Below are 19,625 nucleotides of genomic sequence, written 5' to 3'. Positions count from 1 at the left end.
AGAACTCACATAAGAGAATTGGGTTTGAGACGAATCATAAAGGCCAGGACATCAGCACCCAAAAGAAAGTCAATTAGAGCTTTCCATCCACCCAAATTAAATTTTCAAGCCACAGAGTACAGTGAACTGATTGACTGGACTGCCACCACATTGTCACCACCACCATTACTAAGAAGAATCAGCAACGAAGAAATGCGTGCAAAAATCTTGACTGGGGGACACGCAGCTGAATGGAGATTCGACAAATTTCCTTGTCATACGCAAGCGGTTGAACGATGCATCAAACTTGTAACCATCGCTTCACAAAAAGTAGTTGGTTTTGAAGCAAGAGATGGGCTCATCCGAACTACACTACAGTCAAGAGCAGCTATGCCATGCTTTGAAAGCAAATCAGCCTTCAAACTTCCTAAACAAGAATGATTATGGACTTGTGATGAAATATATCCTACAAATCAAAATTCCTTTTTGAATTTTCAATAACAATTTTCATGAAAAATGTGTAATGCTATGATTAAGTTGATGCTAATAAAACTATGTTAAAAGGAATTTGAATTTGCAGTCCCCACACTTTAAACAACAAATAAATTAAAACAAAACTTTTTATTAAAAGGCATTGTGAGTAAACTGTCGCAGGACGGCAGTGTTGTAAACTGCGCCTTATAGCGTAATTATCCGTTATTTAAAGCTGTTTGCGCTACCGTAAACATTGTTTTTTTTTTTAACTGGTTCATTGTGTATTTCTGTTTTCTAAGTCAAATTATACAGTTTTTTCACTATAGCGATTGATTATTTAAAGTTTTTACACCGGAGAAAAAATTATAAAAATCCAAGTTTTTTTCAAAAAACGAACTATTTTAATTGCAATTGCGCTACCGTGATATTGAAAAAATAATTTTTTTCCCAGTTGCATTTTATTTATGAAGTATATATGCAAGTTTTTCCGCGTATAGCACTTGAAAAAAAAAATAATTTTTTTTTCAGCCCACCCTAATATATATATATATATATATATATATATATATATATATATATATATATATATATATGAATATATGTAAGCAAATAAAGAATTTTAATATTACTTACTTATTATTTATTGTACTTGAATGTAATATAATTGATAATATTTGTACATAATATTAATCGTTTAATAACTAAGCCTCAGCGAAGCTTAGCCTGGTCAGATATTATATACATATGTATTTATTATTTTATTTTAAAATATTTTTATTGCAATTGCCCTATTCACCCTATTCATTAAAAAAACTGATCTAATTCTATAGCATACTATGTGGATCTTTTCATTAAAAAAAAAAAAAAATTAAATGTGTATCTACATTACGTAGCTATAGTGGGAAGGGTTGATTCAATGCGAATGCTGAGTTAACTTCCTTTTCATCTTGCGCTTTGTTCAGTGTCTAAAGTCTTTATGAGTCCGACTCGATTCCTGAAATCCAGAGTCATCGTCCTGATGAGATCAATAGTGCACTTGATGATGCAATGAGAACACCTCTCTCCATGTAGATTACACTGGATGGCTGCGGAGTAAACCAGACAAACTTTTGTGGTTTGGGTGTCTCTGATGTGGAATGTAAAGGAAAGTTCAACAATGTAAAGAGTTCATTTCAACACCTTCGACGTCACCGTATTTTTTGGGTCTCACCAGACGGAGGAGGACATCAAATTACGGGAGTAAAGTATATAACAGCGACAGATTCTAGACTCTAAGCGAAAGTGAAATGGAGTTCAACTCAAAATTTGCGTTAAATGTATATGTTACCATTAATAGTATATGATAGTTTAATAGAAAGTTTTAAAAATTTGCTTACGAAAAGTCATTTTCAAATAGTTTAAAATTATGAATACAATAAAGATGGAATAAGTAACGATTCGGCCTTTTTTAGACACCCGGTATCCCGTGGTTCCTAGTTTTCTCTATGGAGTCGGAAGTGGGATTTGATTTTGACACTTTTGTAAATGTAAGTATTTTTTATAGTAACATCGTTTCTTCTTTTGTTTGGTTTCAGAAGACTTTTACACAGGCTAGTGGTTTATTGGATCGGACAGAGTGTGACTAAAAGGAGATTGATCTCTCCTTGTGTACACAATGATTGTTTGTTTTTACGATGTAAATGCTATAGAGACTACAAAAATGTTCAGGGTGCTTTATGAACGGATATCTATAACGAATTAAAACCCATACAACACAGAAAAGAACAAATCGTTATAGCTTAGCCCACACAGCTGTTGTCATCTGTTATTTGTTAACATTAAAAAATAAAGATTTACGCACTATCGTCCGGTTTCTATTCGATGCAGTGTGAACATAAAAAACAAATGATACTACTGAAAATATCAGTGTAGTATAACCTAATGAATAAGTAAAATCAGCCATACCAGCTGTTAAAATCATTATAAATAACACAAATAGTAAATTTACGTGAAATTGTACGGCAGTGCAATATTTAAACATTTATTTGAAGGGAAATAATACGTTAAATCGATTATGATACAAAGAAAAGTTATTTAAATACTTTTTCATGACGGTACTACGACGAAATAAAAACGACAGGATACAAATGTCAGTCCTCGTTTACCGGCGTGAAACCCAATGTATTAACGGTCCAGTATAAAAGTAATAGTATATGACAAAATAACAGAGTTAAGCGAACGGGTTAGGAAGGAAAAAAACGGAATCAGGTTTTACAAAGTGTTATGGATAATGACAATTGTTACACAAAAAATGCACACAAAAGCTGAACTGAACCCTCAAATGAGGATGGCTGTGAGACGGGATAGAAAGATATGGCAATGGTGAAGTGTTGGTAACAATATAATGGGAAAAATAACTACGAAATGCGAACACAAAAGCACAGCCGCACAAAATATATCATAAAAAAGCACAATTATTGAAAATTGATCACAAATGTTGTTTAACAGGAATATTTAGGCTACGATACCCGCATGCTCATCGTTCGAGCACAAATATATCATTGAACAGTTTGTCAGATTGAAATTCCACCCGGGGTCCTAAAAGTCCAAAACACGCCTCAAATTTAAATACGGCATCTTTACGACTGCATTTGGGTAACATTCAATTTAGAATTTGCATTTTCGATATCGGCTGCATTGCATCAGCTCGTAAACATCGACGATCGGAGCAATGATTATATTTTTACCTGTTAATTGAATCAAATTGATTTGTGATCTGGAGCAGGAGTCAAGTCCAATTGATAGGTTTATAAGGCGGGCAGCTGTGGCTGTGATCTAATTGGGTTTTTAAAATACGAGACAGACTGGTCACTTCCGTATCACCTAAATCTTCCTACAATATTATGGGTAAGCTGTTGGAATGTAAGTGTGACGTAACAAGTCGCAAATGTTACAAAAATTCTTCAGCTTTTTTAATTTCTTTATAGACGATTAAATCGGACAGCAGTTACCTCAAATTACTGAGTAAATAACAGAAAAAATAGATTCGAATAACATTTTTATAGTAAAGCTCAGTTTTAGTTCTTAGATATACGCACTGTCGTGTGTTGATGTCAATGATTTGACGCAATGTAAATTCAAATTGATTTTAAGTTGCATTTTGACAATAACATATTGTTTTGTAAAGTCAGCTTGTAAAAGTTTAAATTCTAATTTAATATTTACATTCATTCATACTGACAAGCATCACACACACACACACACACACACACACACACACACACACACACACACACACACACACACACACACACACACACACACACACACACACACACACACACACACACACACTCGTACTCATTCAAATTGGTACACCAGATCCGCAATTTGGCTTACTTTAGGCCAGTACAACACAGAACTGAAAAACTAAAATGATGCTCTACTCCAAAATATCCTTTCCAAAAAATCTTTTGCATTAGGGAAATGTGTTTAAAATTTCTAATATAATAATAAAACTCATCTTCCATTTATTTAAAATAAATATACATATAACAAATTCAAATAGCAGGTTATGTAGTTATTACTAATACTTTTTGATTGTTATTCAGGGAAGACTTTTGTATAGGCAAGTCTAAATTTTATATTTTGTTTTAATTTATAAAGTACAAATAAACGAGTTTGCTTCACAAATAAAACTTGGTGAGAATAAAACACTGAAATCCTTTATTCATATAGAAATCTTATATCTTAGATATACAGTGTACGTAAAGAGAATTCGCGAGTCAAACATATAATATCTAACACAAAGAGCTGATCAGAGTTACGTAAATCCCACAGATCGCGCTCCTACCCGGTAGATTGACACGGATGTAGATTTCTCTTAGTTACATTTTGCAGCGGCAGAGACCGCTATAAACCAGGGGTTTCATGACAGACTAGGACGCCATCTGGTGAGAGATGCCGACAGTGCCAGATAACATCTGATATACAGCGTCTGATGGTACGGCGTGTCTGTAGATCATGCGGGGCTACCGTAGCCTACTCAACAACTGCGGGACAAGTACACAACCTTGCGTTCGGACCGGTACCGGTAGCTAGGGTACACGTGTCGGTAATATGAGTCGCGGGGAGTGTGATATACAGCGTGCAACATCGCACAGTAGCAGAGGGTTCACTGGGCAGTAGTAAGAGACGAGTATACTAAAATACGGGACATGTACACAACCTTGCGTTCGGACCGGTACCGGTAGCTAGGGTACACGTGTCGGTAATATGAGTCGCGGGGAGTGTGATATACAGCGTGCAACATCGCACAGTAGCAGAGGGTTCACTGGGCAGTAGTAAGAGACGAGTATACTAAAATACGGGACATGTACACAACCTTGCGTTCGGACCGGTACCGGTAGCTAGGGTACACGTGTCGGTAATATGAGTCGCGGGGAGTGTGATATACAGCGTGCAACATCGCACAGTAGCAGTGGGTTCACTGTGCAGTAGTAAGAGACGAGTATACTAAAATACGGGACATGTACACAACCTTGCGTTCGGACCGGTACCGGTAGCTAGGGTACACGTGTCGGTAATATGAGTCGCGGGGAGTGTGATATACAGCGTGCAACATCGCACAGTAGCAGTGGGTTCACTGTGCAGTAGTAAGAGATGAGTATACTAAAATACGGGACAAGTACACAACCTTGCGTTCGGACCGGTACCGGTAGCTAGGGTACACGTGTCGGTAATATGAGTCGCGGGGAGTGTGATATACAGCGTGCAACATCGCACAGTAGCAGTGGGTTCACTGTGCAGTAGTAAGAGACGGGTATACTAAAATACGGGACAAGTACACAACCTTGCGTTCGGACCGGTACCGGTAGCTAGGGTACACGTGTCGGTAATATGAGTCGCGGGGAGTGTGATATACAGCGTGCAACATCGCACAGTAGCAGTGGGTTCACTGTGCAGTAGTAAGAGACGGGTATACTAAAATACGGGACAAGTACACAACCTTGCGTTCGGACCGGTACCGGTAGCTAGGGTACTCGTGTCGGTAATATGAGTCGCGGGGAGTGTGATATACAGCGTGCAACATCGCACAGTAGCAGTGGGTTCACTGTGCAGTAGTAAGAGATGAGTATACTAAAATACGGGACAAGTACACAACCTTGCGTTCGGACCGGTACCGGTAGCTAGGGTACACGTGTCGGTAATATGAGCCGGGGTGTATGATATACAGCGTGAAACATCGCACAGTAGCAGAGGGTTCACTGGGCAGTAGTAGGAGACGAGTATACTAAAATACGGGACATGTACACAACCTTGCGTTCGGACCGGTACCGGTAGCTAGGGTACACGTGTCGGTAATATGAGCCGGGGTGTATGATATACAGCGTGAAACATCGCACAGTAGCAGAGGGTTCACTGGGCAGTAGTAGGAGACGAGTATACTAAAATACGGGACAAGTACACAACCTTGCGTTCGGACCGGTACCGGTAGCTAGGGTACACGTGTCGGTAATATGAGCCGGGGTGTATGATATACAGCGTGAAACATCGCACAGTAGCAGAGGGTTCACTGGGCAGTAGTAGGAGACGAGTATACTAAAATACGGGACATGTACACAACCTTGCGTTCGGACCGGTAACGGTAGCTAGGGTACACGTGTCGGTAATATGAGTCGCGGGGAGTGTGATATACAGCGTGCAACATCGCACAGTAGCAGTGGGTTCACTGGGCAGTAGTAAGAGACGAGTATACTAAAATACGGGACAAGTACACAACCTTGCGTTCGGACCGGTACCGGTAGCTAGGGTACACGTGTCGGTAATATGAGTCGCGGGGAGTGTGATATACAGCGTGCAACATCGCACAGTAGCAGTGGGTTCACTGTGCAGTAGTAGGAGACAAGTAGACCATGTCTAAAACATATAATCGACGCATGTTTTGCATTCAGAGTTTTTGCATTAGCTCTCCTACACATTTTTAAATCAGGTTCAATAGAAAGGTTGAAAACTTTGGACCTCTCTCGGTTCAGTCCATCTTCTCTAAAGTTCTAGAGTCAATAATGGGTAAAAATTTGATTTATTTCCTTCTGAGAAATAATTCTTTAAGCCTTTACTGTGGTTTCCAAACCCACCACTTCAGCTAACTTTCGATTCATTAACTATGTCCTTACTTATTGAGACAGTAAAATGGTTTCCATTGGAATAAGATTTGACCTCAACAAATTTGAAAGCTACAATTTTCCAGGACCGTGGCTCTGACAATTGAAATCGTAGATTTTCTGGAAGGTGGCAATCTAAGTAACTCGCTAGTGATAAAAAATGTATCAGTGAGACACAAGAGTTTTCAGTCATGGATGATTCCATTCTTGGGCCAATACTTTTTATGATCTACATGAATGAATTTCCTCTACGTATAAACAGGGCCAAATAGTCATGACTGCGTTCTTGGGTATCTCAGTTGTCATACTCTTCAGCCCGCGAAATTGAGTTACGAGTGCTAGAATTTGTTTTCTTGTAATGTACTGTCCTGAACAATACCAAAACGTCATATGTACGGTTTGGTTTAAAGAGTGGATCACGTGTAAATGTATACTCAATTATACTGCCTTACGATAATCCTTTAAAACGTCACTTTTTTATCAAGCTTCTGGGTCTCTACGTGGAAAAGTTTCTCAGTTGGGATTTCTATGTGGAACACGATTTGCATTCCATATGCTTTGTTCTGTGCGACCTCTTCCGAGTCTGTAGTCTTCGGGTGCTCCTCACCGTATACTTCCCTAACTTAGAATCTATATACGATATAGGGTAATATTTTGAGGATCTCAAAAATAAAAATCATTTTATTCCAACTTTTATAACGTAGAAATTATGCATTAGAGCTGTTTTAAAGCTTAACAGCCGAGGGTTATGCACATTCCATTTTAAATTACTTAATATTCTGACGCTTGCGGGCTTTACTGGTTATGAGAGCTGATTTTTGTCAGAAACAGCACTAGCCTCTTTACTGTTAGTGGGTTTTATCACTCGTACAATACGAGAGGCAGGACCATGCCGGTAGTTCACAGGCATTCAACCACTAGGTATGAAAAAAGGTCTTATCGCCTATGCGTGAAAATGTGTAATGCTCTGCCCACTGAAATTAAAGAAAAAATTTAAAACTTGCTTTTAAATGTAAATTAAAAAACGTTTTTACTGGAAAGAATGTCATATATAATTAAATATATCTTCTCATAGTAACATAATGCCAATATGTTTTATTTTATATTGTTGTTTATTTTTAAAAGCATTGCTTCAGTCAAAATATTGTACCTATGATGGGATCATCATTTGAAAAATGTGTTGTGAACGAATAAATGCTTTAATTCTTTGACAAAAGGTAACTAATTGCAATGTCTGTTACAAACATATATATCTGTATAGTTGAATGTTCTGGTGTTAAATGTTCTGCATAGGTTTTGTATAAAGAAGAATCTATCTAAAGATCGGTAAGCTCGTATCTTCCCCCTAAAGCTCTGCGAAGAAAGTGTTGTCGAGGAGAAACATGCGGGCCTCCCCCGCTTGTGATATAATTGATAGTCCACATGTGATCTCTCATTAAATGCAAATCATCGCCAATAATTCCACACTGTCCCCGTATAAATCACCCATTCCGCATTCGTGCCGACGTTCTCAGATTAACTTATCTCCTGTGATAGGTCTATAATTGTTTGTGAAGTTTTTATCTCCTTCATTATTCCGGTTCTTTATTCTTTCCATTGTGAAACTGGGAGCTTTTCAGTGTAAGTTCAACCTCAATGTGTCGTCATGGCACGAGTTTGAAATTCTAATTTTCTAGTATTTATTGGGCGTTTGTACGCCAATGTGATATATGATAGTGATTTCGTAATGAGGATCCGGCATTGTTAAACTGCCTGAGAAACGTAGATAATACTTATCACGGCTTGAAATGATCAATAACTTTCCTAAACTCAGTCGGAACAGTTTGGTATTGAAGTTGAATGGGATTCTCATATATAGTTGATGATGTGATTTATGTAATGGTACATTCAGACATTGACATACAACTAAACCAAGCTCTTACATTCATATGCTCTTTTAATTCCACGCAAGATACAAAAATGTATACATAACTCAACGTTTTCTTGTTGATTTACATCGTTATATGTTTCAAAATCTGATCTTTAAACTACCCGAACTTCTCACACCTCTTCTTTTTTCAGGTCAAAAATTCTAACGTATTATCTTTTTCAATTTCTAAAAAAATTACCCCTGTTTTTACAAGTTTTGAATAAAAAAAGTTTCAGATATGTAACGTCATGTTTTTGTTTTTAACACATAATGGTGGCAAATCTACAAATACTTGTTATACTTTAAAACTATCCACATATAATTAAGTTTGAATAAAGAATTTTTCCATATTCTCGTTTTTATGATTTTTATAAATTTAGATAAACAGAATAATAATAACAAAGATATGCCAAAGGGTAGTTAGTAAAAGGAGTATATACTACTACTACTATTGTGTGCACACGATTACATAGCTTTACTACAAATTTAATTGACATCATTATTCATGTTTATAACCAATTAGATGAAATTGCTATTGGTTTAGTTTACTATCTTGCCAAGAAATCATACAACGAAAGGAGAGAAAAGGTTCCCAGAACAAGGACCTACTCATTAGTGTTTCACCATCATGTTTGGCAACCTCTTTACTTTTACGGCGAGCTGTTTATCTTGATGGCTCATAAAAGTACAAACCTACGTCAATGTGTTCTCTTTAGACCCTCTAAATCTCTACATACCTCAAACTACTGGGTTTATTGCCTTGTTACCCATGTTCTGTAGGCGGAGCACGGTCGGTCAAATTTGTTTTACACGGTCAGCAGCTATATAAACAGAAGCTATATTTAAAAAGGATGAAAATAAAAACGATATAAAGATGATACCCTCAATAACGATTTGCTTAGTTAACAAATTCCTACAAATGAGCTTAACGCACTGAAAGTCTGAACCGAACCATGCCCTGCACCTGTAGTCCTTTTATTTAACTACGTGATGGTTTTCTGAAGTTCATATTTGCACCTAATCCTAGTAGAAATTCCTCTACGCAATATTGAGGAAAGGCTATTAGGGTAACACTAGTTGCCTAGCCTCTTTTTTGTAAAATTCTAAATACGAGTATTAATAGATGAAAATTGACTTATTAAAACGATTCCGGCATCCTTAGTGAACTTCTTTCCCACTCCTCCGCATTACAAACTTATTTATATAAGAATAAGTTCTGAGGCCATGCTGGCAATTAATACTTAAGAAATCCATTTCCCACGTTTTGCTAAATTATCAAATACCCAGGAGAGTTCACTTCTGGCTGGTTTATATCTTCCATTTGAACTTATACTGGGAACTGCAAAGACCGGTGTGTCACTTAAATCTGGGCAACCTTATGGATGTCCAGAAGCGGCACATCACTAACCGTAAATTTCGAGATCCTGGGGAGCAAGGGTAATTTGATAGGTCTAGTCTACTGCGAGAGATGACTGTTGGAATTGGTGGGGTTTGTTCCCCAAGAGTTTATTGTTATTGCTAGCCTAGGTGTGCTAGCCTACCCTACCTGATTTGGAGAGAATTTTCTAAATCTAAGCCGCAAACGGACATTGTCTGGTCTTGAGATTTGTTAATGATCATCGTGAATGCCAATCGAACAGAGAATTGAAGCCTTTTGAATTATGATATATCTGACCGTATCTTTGGGATACGTGGCTACAGGACGGACGGCTAGATAAACGGGGGTTTATCTAATCAAAATTAATTGTCAACATTCTATCTGAGCTTCCACGAATTTAATTTATCATGAAGGAACCTCTGCACAGGCTTTGCCTTTAGAGGCCCTGTTATATAATTTACTCCATGTAAACATAACTAGTTCATCTGTTATTTTAAAAAAAGATATTAAGTAATTGTTTATACATTCTGATTGAATATTTAAGGTTATCTAGTTGAATTTTGTTGATTAAAGCCTTAGTTTCTAAAAGGTTTTCTTAGTTTCATTACAATTTAATCAACAATTTTGCTATAACTAACTTCAATACTCTGTAATGAAAAAACTACTGAAACCTGAGAAATTTTGCATGCAGCCCTGAAACAAACAAATGCTTCTAAACAATGGAAACATTGGTTTCAAACGTTCAATACATTCATATAAAATGCTGAAGTTAAAGAAGATAAGAAACGAGTACTAGTGAACATTCTAACCTATGAAAACTATGAAATTATCAGTGAGTGTAAAGATTACAAAAATGCTATAAAAACTTTAGAAAACATTAATTCATACCTAAGAAAAATGTACTTTTTGCTAGACACTTGCTTGCTAATCATAAACAACAAGAAGGAGAATCAATAAATCACTATTTGCAAACGCTTAAATCTCTTAGTAAGGAGTGTGATTTCGTAAATGTCGATGCTAAAACCTGTAGTGATGAGTCTATCAGAGATGCCTTTAGTAGTGGTTTTAAATTCTTCTCAAATCAGACAACGTATTCTGGAACATAACGTTTTAACCCTTGGAAAAAGTTGAAGAAATAGCTCGTTCCTTAGATTCAGCTCAGAAAACATGCGGACGCTTATTCCATAACTTCAGGTGTACCTCAATCATATTGTAACAACGTTGATACGAGTAGTAATTTTAAAGATTCCTTCAGACAAACTAAAAACTCAGGAAGACAATTCTACTACTGCTGCTGTATCAGCACACGGACTCCGACAGAAATTGTTATTTTTGTGGAAGAGCGAGACATATTTCAAGAGATGACTGCCCTGCAAAAGATGCTATTTGTAAGGGGTTGCTCAAAAACTGGTCATTCTCTCAGAGTTTGTTTCTCTAAGAATCTTAAAAAAGGTAAGATAAATTCAGCCTCTTTAACAACATGTCCTGTAATAACTTCAGCAGTAACACCCAGAGTATTATCTAAAGCAATTGTATCCGGACATGTAAACGGAATTTCTGCTAAGTTTTTAGTTGATACTGGAAGTTCTGATAGTTTTAATTGATAGTAGTTTTGTAAAGGCTAACAACCTTAAAACATTTCCAGAAGTCAAACAGGTGTCGATGGCATCTACGTCACTCGTTTCATCACCAATTAAAGGGTATGTTAGGGTAGATCTGTATGTACAAGACAATGCTTACAAACAAATCAAAATGCTTGTAATTGAAAGGTTATGTACTGATGTACTGATAGGACATGATATCATGAAAACTACATACAAATGTTACTGTAGACTTTGGGTGACCAAGATCATCTTTCTCCGTTTGTAACGTTGCCTGTGCTAATGTGGAACCACCATCATTTATTTCAGCATCATGACTAAAGATTGTCGACCTGTTGCGACTAAGACAAGGCGGTTTTTTTTGGGGAGGAAGATGAAAAAATTTATACAACGTGAAAATACAGTCTCTTCTGAAAGATGGTGTTATCGAGGAAAGTGTTTCTCCATGGCGAGCTCAAGTGCTAATTACCAAAAATGAAAACCATAAGAAACGACTTGTAATAGACTATTCTCAGACAGTAAATAAATTTACATTATTGGATGCTTATCCTTTGCCAGATATCGAATCACTTGTGTTAAAAAAATTGCTAAATTTGATACTTTCAGTTCATTGGATTTGTCTAGTGCTTATCATCAGATAGCAATTCCAGAGCATGAAAAACAACTTACTTACCGCTTTTGAAGCTAATGGGCAGTTGTATCAGTTCAAACGCAATTCCTTTTGGAGTAACCAACGGTCGTGTCCGCTTTCCAAAGGACTATAAAATAAGATTATTTCTGAAGAAGGACTCGAAGGTACTTTCGCATATATTGATGATGTTACAATAGGAGGAATGGGTAAACAAGATCATGATAAAAATTTAGAAAAGTTTATGGCTGTGGCTAAGAAATACAATCTAACATTGAACCTGAAGAAATGTAAATTTGCTCAAGATACTATATCTATCCTTGGTTTATCAAATCAGAAATAAAACTATACGTCCCGACCCAGGAGAGATTACAACCACTTTTGGACATGCCTCTGCCTCATGATGCTGCTTTTCTTAAACGAACACTTGGATTGTTATCATACTACTCCAAATGGATACCAAGGTTTTCTGACAAGATTAGAAGTTTAGTAAGCTGTAAGAATTTTCCTATTGAACAACCTTCATTGCCGCTAGTGATTTTCAAAACATTAAGAAGGATATAGAAAGATCATTTTCTTGTGACTGTTGAACCGGAAAATCAATTGATAGTCGAAACTGATGCTTCAGGAGTTGCAATAGCTGCTACACTGAGCCAAAATGGACGTCCTGTTGCCTTCTTTTCTAGGACTTTGTCTGGAAGTGAAAAAACAACACTCAACAGTAGAAAGAGAAGCACAGGCCATCGTAGAATCTATTACGAAATGGAGACATTTTTTGTTAGGGAGACAATTTTATTCTCTTAACTGATCAAAAAGCTTTGTCGTTTACTTTTGACCAAAAACATTCTAGCAGAATTAAAAATGACAAAATCATGCGCTGGCGACTAGAGCTTTCTCCTTTCTCGTACGACATTCAATATCGACCTGGGTAAAGAAAACGTTTCTGCAGACGCACTCTCTCGGATCTGTAATGCCTCTACGACTGACAACAAACTTTTTGAAATGCACCAGGCTCTTTGTCATCCAGGAATAACGCGTTTCTATCACTGGGTACGCAGCAAGAATTTGTCATATTCTTTGAATGAGATCAAATCAATGACTTTATCTTGTCCTATTTGTTCAGAGGTCAAACCTAGATTCCACAAACAAACCAACACATTGATAAAGGCCACTTCACCTTTTGAAAGACTCAGTATTGATTTTAAAGGACCACTACCATCGTCAAGTAGAAATCGTTATATGTTAAATATTGTTGACGAGTACTCTCGCTTCCCATTCTCTTACCCCCCTGCAAAGAGATGACTTCGAGTACTGTGATAGAATGTTTGGAAAACTTGTTCTCTGTTACATCCATACTGATAGAGGCAAATCATTTTTGTCTGATGAAAATAAGGACATATTTTCATCAAAAGGGGATTGCTACAAGTTTAACCAGTCCATACCATCCTGCAGGAAATGGACAAATTGAGAGGTATAATGGAATTATATGGAAGACCGTTACATTGTCACTAAAATCCAAAGGACTGGACCAACAATACTGGGAGTCTGTACTTCCAGAGTCTCTACATTCGATACGCTCTTTACTATGCAAAGCAACAAACTGCACTCCACACGAGAGAATGTTCATACATCCACGCCGATCAACTAAAGGTACTTCACTACCAGCATGGTTACTGCAAACCTGGTCCAGTACTAACTAGGCGAAATGTAAAGAAGCAGCAAATACGAACCACTAGTTGATGAAGTTGAATTAGTAGAAGCAAATCCACAATACGCACTAATTCGTTACCCCAATGGAAGAGAATCTACTGTTTCACTAAAACACTTAGCTCCCCGAGGTGACAAAAGTCTAATGGTGACAGACTTATCCAATTGGTCGGAAGAACAGGAGGTGGAGGATGTACATGAAGATGCATCACAAGGAAATAAGGAAGATTCTTCAAAAGACACTGAAGTTGAATCTGAACAGTTTAATCAAGAAAAATAAAATAGTTTTCTCCTCGAAGAGGATCAAGAATAAGAAGGATCCCTGAACGTTTCAATGACTACCTCCTAAATTCAGTGGGGGAGAGAATGTTATATAATTTACTCCATGTAAACATAACTAGATCATCTGCTATTTTTAAAGAAGATATTAAGTAATTGTTTATAAATTCTGATTGAATATTTAAGGTTATCTAGTTGAATTTTGTTGATTAAAGCCTTAGTTAGTAAAAAGGTTTTCTTAGTTTCATTACAGGCCCTATATATTCATTAAAGTATGTTTCATTAAAATATTTGTTAGTATGATCATATAACTGAAGTGTTTCCTTTTTTTACTTTTAGTTTATTTTGATGTAAGAGTCATCATGCAAGTGGTATATTTAAATGTGTGTTAAGTACTAAATATTGTTAAAGTGATTCTTCAGTTATTAGTTTAAAATTCTTGTAACTTGTTTAAAAATATGTACGTAACACTTTTATGAATAAATATATTCTTATTCCTCAACACATTTCAGTCAATATAGTTGCTTCAATAGCATTCCCTTTAACCTTTTGATGACGAAATGTTTGCCGTTACATAGTCTAGGTGGGTTCAAATTACGTAGAAAAATAATCTGCGAACAAGATTTTAACTGAAGATTGTGTGTTAGCATTTCTGGTACATCCAAAATCTTTTTGATTTACTCCGGTTTTTGCATTCTTTGTTCCATGGTTGGTATATATATACACACACACACACAAGACAGGGAAGCCTTCTTCTATCAAGAGAGATCTAATATGTGTTTTATAACACAGTTTAAGTGAGATAGTAACATGGTCTTTTATTACAGTACAGACCAAGCACTAAGTACTTAACATTCGATAAAATGTACAGTTAAAAGTAATTTTTACTAAAACTTTAAATTTTCTGATCTGGATATTTCTGACTCTGTGCTAAACAGCTGTTGCGGAAAATGTTGATATTAAAAGTGTTTTTACTATGAGGATTAATCTATGCTCTCAAGACTATGATGTAAAAAAATTAAAATAATGGTTAAATTAATTATACATATGACTCTACTCTCATAAAATTACGTTTACACTACAGTTGATTAATAAAATAATTGTAATCAAAACCTTAAATTCGTCAAAAAACTCAACACTTATTAATCGAGATAAAACCTATCATATCTGTTTAGTTAAACCAAACAATACATATCCACAAAAAATCATTGAACTCTGTTTAGTGGTTTCGGAGATTACCGTAAACGAAAATCTTAATACGAGATTTTTATATATAAAGATTTGGTAAGATGAAATACGGAATAAATATATCACCATTACCTTGTAAAAATGATAATTGGATGAAGAAAACGTCACAAGAAGGCCCTAAACGAAATAGTAAAATAGCTTCACTGGTCCAAAGGCAATTACGAAAACGGTAGCATGTTTGTTTATGCTCCAATTCCGAGCTGTCCACCGGTTATACCGGCAGAGGACAGTAATAACCGGGTTGAAAATCTAGAAATTGGCTGCGAGTGTCATTTTGATAATGAGCAATGCCATGTTCAGTCAAGGACCCACATTTCTCGGTTAAATATGATGTTCTGGGGCCTCCCCCGGTATATTAACCGGTTGTCGCACTGCGGGGCTAAATGCTCGTTTAGACCTGAACTCAGCGTTATTTATGCGTTCGCCCACTTCCAGATTTAATTCTTACAGCGGTGCTGCCAAAATGTCCTGTTCGCCTCTTGACGGGTGTCCAGTGAAATTATTATCTCTTCATTTTCGAAATAAGGCCAACCCGAAGGTTCCTGCAGTAAATCTTTGAATTTAGTAGAGTCTGTTTTGTAATTAAAGAATAATACAAGGTGTGGCGCTTCAACTTCAGATGAACTGGCTCCTTGTTTTGTATTAAAGACACTGCAAAAAAGTAAGATACGGTTTCGAGGTACGTGTTTCATAAGCCGAGGATTAAAAATAGCCTCTCCCATGAGTTGATGAGGAAATACCATTTCTGTCTGTACCGGTTCGTCTATACGCAAGATAGCTGTTTTAAAGAGTTAACCTAAAAGTTTGACATTTGGGATGAATTTCCACTTCTACTACACCTACATCAACATTGAAAATTATACATACCGGTTCATTAGATGACTGCATCCATAGTTAGAGCGTTTAACCTTATTTTATTTCATATTTAAGGAACTATTATTTTTTGTGTAATAAAGACTTTATTTAATTGTACCCATTTGCTGTAAACTAATAGACAATGTCAACAATACAGTTTTTAAAATTAACAGTAATTAAATTTGTCTGTAAATCTCTGAAGAACTTTAGACAAAATTAGTTGTTTTCTTCTCGATAACACACCAAGTTTACTTTTAAACCATAAAATATCAAATTAGGGGACGTTTAGCAACCAATTTTCGTAAGCAATAAAAGCGCAACGAATATAAAATGTAGTAGAACCGGTTGAAATGGGTCGTGATAAACCGTTTGTGTCTGATTCATCGCACGTGTTTGATCCCCATAACGGTCGCCGGAGCAGCAACGCCCACCCGTCACAGTGTCACGCGTTGCGCCTCGTAACTTACTACAACGCCTCGTAACTGCCCTCGTATACGAGCCGGCTTGGAGACGCGCCATGTGGAGGGCGAGCGAGTGGCTTGTTAACTAAATAAGCTCGATATAGGTCTCAATTCTTGGATTTGCATAACGACATCGAAACTTTTTAAATTATATCGTATGCATTGTTTGTTACAGTTAGTGTCACAAAACATTTACTTTTCCGAAACCTGTTATTTTTTACCTTTTTCCGTAGAAAAGCAAAAAAAAATATGGCATTTTAACTATTTAAAGAAATAGCAAGAGGATATTGTTGCATACGAGTAATGCCGTTCACTGTATAAAAACCTCTCTTGATTAACACAAATCCAACAACTTATTTTCTGCAAAAAGAGAAGACTTTTGAAGTATATGGGTTTTAATAAATCCAGGCCATTTACAGAATTATCATAACTGTAGTGGAATTTTTCCCTTACCACAATATAAATTCCTTTCCCTAGGGGAGACTAATTAAATTCATTCATAGTTCGTAAATAAACGCACAGGTCATAACAATTATCTAAACTTAAACTGATACCAAAAACCAAATTGATTATTATTTATTTCTTCAATAAAGGAATCTTTTATTCACATCCTAAAACAACAAAAGTTTGTAGTTGGGTAATTATAAAACCTCAGGTAAATCCCGCACGAAGAAAAAGTCTAGTAACTTTACTGGTAGATGCCATTTAAAAAGAGCTCACTGGACTCATAAAGAAGGTCCCAGCAAAAAATTTGAAGGATCTCAATTTAATATTAATGTGGGTCATACAAATTCTCTAAACACAAATTGAGACTATATTGTATTAATTTATTAATACAATATAGTCAATATATAATCAACCCAATTGATTAACTTATACGTATTTTCAAAGTCCAACTTTCAAAAAGGACGAGCGCTGTTACGCAAATGACTAACGTTCATTTTAAATACATACAAAAAACTCTCTGAAGAACAATTTGATTCAAGAAATAGTGGAAATGCCACCCTCAATGAGTTCATCGACCTATTAAGGCTTTTACCCGTGCTAACACGTTAAAATCGATGGACGCACATCACTACTACTCCCTCTGTCCTAAAGTCAATACTTGACTCGTGTTGCAATGGAGGTTTTAACCACTCAACTGAAATACGGCATCCGAGGCGTGTCGCATATGTGGATCGGTTTGGAAGAAATATCTGATATTAGGCAAATTGAGTTCTGTAACTTAGATAATTTCTAAGTTACAGAACTCAAGCTGTCTCAATTTCAGTTATTTCTTCCAAACCGATACAGTTGTGCTATACTGAACCCCAACGATCACACCCCATTCCAGTTCTTTTCCTTATATATGTCAATGACTATTGCACTGATGTATGGTGATGATATGACTCTCTGTATTAACGAAACATTACAACTTATAATGAATGACCATATTAGATGATCATGCAATAGTTTTCTGAGTTATGTCTTTTGATAATTGCGCTCAAAACGTTTCAACAATTCAATCTCAAGGCAAACACGTCTTTAACTTCCAAATATCTTTAAGTTTAACTTTCCGTTTAGGGACCTGCTATCACATAGATGGACAGAAAAAAGCGTACATTCAAGATTCATTTCGAGGTACCATAATGATCATGTGTTGATTTAGGATATCACATAGGGTAGACCATGTTTGCACGAAATCATTCTCAGGTACTCGTATATAGTTTCTGAGGCCTTTGCCAAATTGTTGGCTACTCCGGTTCTGACGACTGCATATTGTGGACTGATTTAGTTATTTCTCTCTTATTGTGGAGTGCCTGCGCAAATATGCGAGAAGATGTTCAAATTTCAAAACAATTTGGGTTTTTCAGAAGCTGTATATTTCAGAAACAACTCTGTATGTGCTGTTAAAAGTGATTGAGTCAAGTATTCGTAAACTAATAGTGGTACAAAAATAGACGCATGGGTAACTACGCTTATAAATTGTAAATGGTTCGACGTTGGTTTGTAGTAAATAAATAAACAAACTACTGAACTGTATAGCTCAGGCCGGTGGTTTTGAGTACCTGAGCTCATAGGAAGGTGTTCATTTAATCAAAAAGTTACCAAACTGGATTTTAAAATTCCAAGCGCACTATACATTTAACACGCGTTTAATGTTACAAGCATTTTATGATGTAAAAGAGGTTTTAGTAACCGACTTTTGAAATGAAGACCTATTAATCATATTAATGTTTTATATATCCTTAGTTTGTTAAGATTTATAATTTTAAAACCTTTGGGATTCGTAACACATAAACATGACATATTAAGAACTAATTACAAAATAAAACATAGATACAGAAATTTCTTTTTGAGTACAAAGGAGATACAGATAAGGTGTTGTTACTGCCATTTTTCTACAAGCCGTTGGTAACATGAGGTGTTCTATGCTGCTAGTGTCTGTGTACAATACTGCATATTCACACGCAATACTGAAATTCACATGAAAATACTAATCCAAACTTTTGTCTGTCCTTAGAATGCCTCTCAACTTACATCAGTTGGAGGAGGAAAACATCAGCGCAGTTTGAGGCAGAACGTGAAGTAACCGTCGAGAAGAAGACATCTCTGGTGAAGTGGAAGCATAAAATAGCTCCCTGGCGGTGTGGCGCGGGGTAAGGCGCGGGGGGAGGCGGCGAGTCGGCATCTCAAAGCGTCGATAAATTGTGTTTCAATTGATTCCATAGACACTGTAATTGTAGCGAGCGTGTCCCAGCTCTACATAAAGTAGTGTCTGTCCCGTCGTGCCGGGCCTCGCATCTGGTGCGCTCTTCGGGGTCGGCAACACTAACAGGTCTTCTTCACTGGAGCCACTAGAAGACACTCACAGTATCATCCAGTGCACTTAACGAGCTCTCCACAGGCATTTTATTGGTACTAATTTTCTTGCATCCAACTAAAACTACAATAAAAACAACAAATTAATGTAATTCTTACTA

Source organism: Homalodisca vitripennis, chromosome 6 (assembly GCF_021130785.1).
Source record: "Homalodisca vitripennis isolate AUS2020 chromosome 6, UT_GWSS_2.1, whole genome shotgun sequence".
In the NCBI taxonomy this organism is placed as follows: domain Eukaryota; kingdom Metazoa; phylum Arthropoda; class Insecta; order Hemiptera; family Cicadellidae; genus Homalodisca; species Homalodisca vitripennis.
The sequence above is the reverse complement of the archived record's forward strand: the minus strand, read 5'-3'. Positions refer to the sequence as shown.